The sequence below is a fragment of the Palaemon carinicauda genome, chromosome 8 (assembly GCF_036898095.1).
Source record: "Palaemon carinicauda isolate YSFRI2023 chromosome 8, ASM3689809v2, whole genome shotgun sequence".
Taxonomy (NCBI): domain Eukaryota; kingdom Metazoa; phylum Arthropoda; class Malacostraca; order Decapoda; family Palaemonidae; genus Palaemon; species Palaemon carinicauda.
The window spans coordinates 134,847,286-134,853,034 of record NC_090732.1 but is presented as its reverse complement, the minus strand read 5'-3'; the positions used below and the strand labels follow the sequence as shown (position 1 = coordinate 134,853,034).

Below are 5,749 nucleotides of genomic sequence, written 5' to 3'. Positions count from 1 at the left end.
CCACTAACTTCATATATCCTCATCACATTCCCCATTGCTTCCCGATCAACTCTATCATACGCTTTCTCCAGATCCATAAATGCAACATACACCTCCTTACCTTTTGCTAAATATTTCTCGCATACCTGCCTAACTGTAAAAATCTGATTCATATAACCCCTACCTCTTCTAAAACCACCCTGTACTTCTAAGATTGCATTCTCTGTTTTATCATTAATCCTATTAATCAGTAGTCTACCATACACTTTTCCCACCACACTCAACAAACTAATACCCCTTGAATAACAACTCATGCACATCTCCCTTACCTTTATATAGTGGTACAATACACGCACAAACCCAATCTACTGGTAGCATTTACAACACAAAACACATATTAAACAATCTCATCCACCCATTCAAGTAGTCACACCCATTTCCTTCAACATCTCAGCTCTCACACCATCCATACCATAAGCTTTTCCTACTCTCGTTTCAGCTAGTGCTCTCCTCAATTCCTCTCTTGTAATCTCTCTCTCATTCTCATCTCCCATCACCGGCACCTCAACACCTGCAACAGCAATTATAGCTGCCTCCCTATTATCCTCAACATTCAGTAAACTTTCAAAATATTCCGCCCACCTTTTCCTTGCCTCCTCTCCTTTTAACAACCTTCCATTTCCATCTTTCACTGTCTCTTCAATTCTTGAACCAGTCTTCCTTACTCTCTTCACTTCTTTCCAAAACTACTACTTATTCTCTTCATATGAATGACCCAATCCCTGCCCCACCTCAGGTCAGCTGCCCTCTCTGCCTCACTTATCTTGCGCTTTACTTCCACATTTTTCTATCTATGTCTTTCATACTTCTCTACACTATTACTCTGCTGCCATTCTTCAAAAGAATATACATATACACACACACACGTGTATATATATATATATATATATATATATATATATATATATATATATATATATATATATATATATATATATATATATGTATATATATATATATATTATGTATATATATATATTTATATACACGGTAAATACCCCAATTAGTACTCTTTCGCCAATTAGTATGCAATGGTCAATAAAAAAAAAAAAACTTCTCAGGAATTATGTAAGAGTACTGCGATTAAAGAATATGTTAAGTAAAGCTTGACATCAATGTTGAATATTAAGTAACTTTTTAGCATTTATTTTGATAGGAAATGGTGGGAAAAAAATATTTTGTGAAAATATCCAACAATTTTTACATTTCCTTAGGAGAAATGTAAGAGTTGAAATTTCTGAAGAAACCACTTTTAAGATATACAACTGATACCTTTCTTTCTTGTTTGCTTTCAGATATAAAGATGAGGGATTAAAATAGCCTCTGACACTAAGAAGAAAAAAAATACATGGAAGGGGATGGGGGGGGGAGATGGTTGAGCACTAATTGGATCAAATAATATAGGTTACCCCAATTAGTACTCAGTTTTTCAAAATATGTTTAGAAGGTCGTATGCAGCGTTGACATAATATTCCACCTTTGTCCTAGTGCCTTAGACAAAGGGTGAATTTCCAAAGAACATTTTAGGAGTGACTGCCTTATGAACTCTGGAACTTTTGCACCAGTTAGTACACACGTGTAAGACCCCATTTGTACGCGCGCGTACTAATAAGAGCTGATTACTATGACGCGCGTACAGATACTTGTACGCAACATGAAATCATTTGTACGCACTTTTAAATTATGCATGTCATTATGAGTTTTTACTTTCACAGGTTGTAGAAAGTTAATTATACAGTAATTAGGCCTAGCCTACATTCTTAAAAATGAAACACGCAGTTAAACACACAAAGAAAAGAGAGCCAAAAGGAAAACGAAGGCAGTATAGTGAAGAAGCTCCCAATGCTTCCATTCAAGATGTAACAGAATAAGTATCCCAGTACTTCATCAAAATTTAAAGAAGCAGGTCTATGATATATATATATATGTATATATATATATATATATATATATATATATATATATATATATATATATATATATATATATATACATATACATATATATATATATATATATATATATATATATATATATATATATATGTATATATATACATATATATATATATATATATATATATATATATATATATATATATATATATATATATATATATATATATATATATATATATATATATATATATGTCTGTCTGTCTGTCTGTCTGTCTTACTCGTAATTTTTTGGCAGTAAATGGAGCCTGCAGGTCTTTTATTTTTTATAAGATGGGTGTCTTTTTGAGGTGCTGGTAGAAAACATAATGTGCCAGAAGCCACAGTTAGGCATAAAATGTCTGGATTTCATCCAAGAAACTGTAGCAAACCTGGTCCAAAGACTCTGTTAACGGAGGCAGAGGAAGAAGTTTTGGTAAATTACATATCTCAATCCCGCAAGAGGGCACATCCCGTCACCAAACGTAATGTACTTTCTGCTGTCACGAGTATACTTCAGGAAGAAAAGGAAGAAGGAATACAAAGAAAAAACCTCCCACATTCCATGGAAATACCCCTGGAAAGAAGTGGTTTTCCCTATTTCTGAAAAGACATCAAACATCTGTTTTAGAACTCCAGAGTCACTTAGCAATGCAAGGAAAAATTCAAATGTTGCAACAATCAAACAATGGTTTAACCTAACCAGAGACTATTTACAAGAGGTTAATGCTTTGGATATCTTGAATGATTCCTCCAGAATTTTTAACATTGATGAATCTGGCTTTACGCTCTCACCAAAACATGGACGAGTCCTTGCAAGCACGTTTTTTAGGAAGTTTCAGTGTATGAGAAAGAAAATATCACAGTACTAGCAAATGTATGTGCAAATGGTTCAGTGCCACCACCAATGATAATATATCCAAGAAAGAGAATTAACATTATGATTGATGAAAAATTCCCAGAGGGGTATGATTTCACAATAGGGAAGAGTGAAAAAGACTTCATCCCCTTTGAAACTCTGTATGAGTACCTTTGCAATGATTTTAGTGATTGGTTAATCCAAAAGAATATTCAACAGCCAGTGATAGTTTTCACAGATTGGCATGAAACAAGGAATAATTACTACTTGGCAAAATCCCTTAATGAATTGAATATCATTCTGTAAGGTTTCCCTCCAAATACGCCACATCTATTGCAGCCATTAGATGTGGCTGTGTTTGCCCCCCTCAAAAAAGGATGGACAAGAGCTATGAAAGAGTGCACCCCGAAGAACTAGTTGTCTTACAGCCACCAAAACCTCTCTCAATAAAAAGAACATTTGGATTCTCATTTCCCATTTCTCTGAAAGAGACACTAAAGACTTACTTTGAACAGTAGGAGACAAATAGCAGCTTAGTATGAAAATTTTGTAATCAGAATTATAACTTTAATAAAGGTTTAAAACTGTTTTGTGACATCGCATTTTTTTTATATTTCTAACTGTTATCTAAATGGCCCAGTAAACATATGACAAATTCGGAGAAAATTTTTATTTTTCCTAACTATACAAACCTTAGCTATTTAAAGTGGGTAATTACTTTCGAGGTAGCTGAAAGGACGAGCCTTTAAAATTTTAACGAGGGTTTACTACCCCACCGCTAGCTAGCGGGGAGTAGGGAGGGCAGCTAGCTACCCTCCCCCCTCAGACACCTGTGTGGTAAGCTCACTTTGCTTAGAGGTAGGACTTCATGGGGGACAGGGCTGGCGGGAAAGTTTGATTAAATAGCTAAGGTTTGTATAGTTAGGAAAAATATAAATTATCTCCGAATTTGTCATTTGTTCCGTAACTGGAATACAAACCACGCTATTTAAAGAGGGTGACTTAACCCTTAGGAAGGGTGGAATAAGTCCCAGCCATACTGGCTTTTGGCTTTGCCCGGGGACTCATTATCAGAGTGTGTCAGCACTCAACAATAAGGAGTCCCTGCACCTCGCTCACACCTTGCAATGCAAGTGCTGAGGCCTACGTAAGCTGTGTGTGAAGGAAAAAGTGTGACTCGTCTTAAGAAGTTGACCTGAAGTTCTTTAGATGGAAACTTTAGGCTAGGACTCTCCCAATACCACCTCGTCAGGGTATGGGGACGCGACAGTATTAACTTAATACTAGGAACACAAGGGAACATTGTTTACCTGCAGTGGTTTGAGGTCAGCTGTGCAGAGAACCCAGGATGCTGCTTTCCCCAAGAGAGAGGAGGATGAAGAAAAGAATAAGGGCCAGCCATACCTTTTCCTTCATGCAGACTAAAACCGGGTAACAATGCCCTCAACCCTCTGCTACTAGTCCATTAAGAAGCCTGAGGTTTAAACCAGCTGTTGTGCAGCAACCACAGGGCCGAAAGAGAACGTATCGAGCCTCCTGTGGGTCACGTCTTGCAGGTAGTGGGCTGTGAAGGTTGTTTGACCCTTCCATACCCCTGCTTGTAGAACCTGCGTCACTGAGAAGTTCTTCTTGAAGGCCAGGGATGTAGCTACTCCCCTGACATCATGAGCTCTAGGACGACGTGATGGAGGAGGGTCAGGATTCAGGGACAGATGGATTGCCTTTCGAATCCATGCCGAGATGGTGTTCTTGGTAACCCTCCTTTTCGATCTCCCAGTGCTAACAAACAATGCCTGCACTTTGGGACGAACTGCAGCTGTTTTCTTCAGATATAGCCTCAGACTCCTTACTGGGCACAGTAGGAGATGGTCTGGGTCATCTGTTACGGAACGAAGACTCGAAATCCGGAAGGAGTCGAACTGAGGGTCTGGGACTCCCGGATTCTGAGTCTTAACAATAAACTCAGGGACGAAGTTGAACGTTACCTCCCCCCTTCCCCTTTAATGGGCGATGTCATACGAGAGACCATGAAGTTCGCTAACTTACTTGGCTGACGCCAAAGCTAGTAGGAACAACGTCTTCCAAGTCAGGTGGCGATCTGAAGCCTGGAGTAATGGTTCGTAGGGAGGTCTCTTAAGAGACCCGAGAACTCGAACCACGTTCCATGGAGGAGGTCTCACTTCCGACTGAGGGCAGGTAAGTTCATAACTTCATATGAGTAGGGAAAGTTCTAGCAAAGAAGAAATGTCCACTCCTTTTAGCCTGAAGGCTAGACTTAAGGCTGAGCGATAGCCTTTCACTGCCGAGACTGAAAGGCGCATTTCTTCTCGCAAGTACATGAAGAACTCCGCTATAGCTGGAATAGTGGCATCGAGTGGAGAGATCCCCTTTCCACGACACCAACCACAGAAAACTCTCCACTTCGCCTGGTAGACCCCTGCGGATGACTTTCGCAGGTGTCCAGACATCCTTTCCGCAACTTGTTGCGAAAATCCTCTCTCTGCGAGGAGATGCTGGATAGTCTCCAGGCGTGAAGCCGAAGTGAAGCTACAGCTTTGCGAAAGATGTTGGCATGTGGTAGTTCGAGTAGCTCGTGTCGCGGAGGGAATTCTCTCAGACGCTCCGTAAGGAGTTGCAGAAGGTCCGGGAACCACTCCGCGTGATGCCACAGCAGAGCTATGAGAGTCAGAATGAAGCGAGCCAAAAGTGGAATCGAGTGGACTTCGGTCCATCTCAGTATCTCTACTGCAAGATGGGATAGCTGTTCTGAAAAGGTACCACCCTGCTTGTTGATGTAAGCCACTACTGTGGTGTTGTCGCTCATCACCACCACAGTGTGACCCACCAGGGGCTGTTGGAACTGTTGAAGGGCCAGAAAAACGGCCTTCATTTCTAGCAGATTTATATGGAGGCATTT

General features: G+C 39.7%; 1 pseudogene; it reads left to right on the top strand.

Moving 5' to 3' along the window:
* Positions 1–2,331: 2,331 nt before the first annotated feature.
* On the top strand, positions 2,332–3,249 carry LOC137645457 (uncharacterized; annotated as a pseudogene).
* Positions 3,250–5,749: the final 2,500 nt, after the last annotated feature.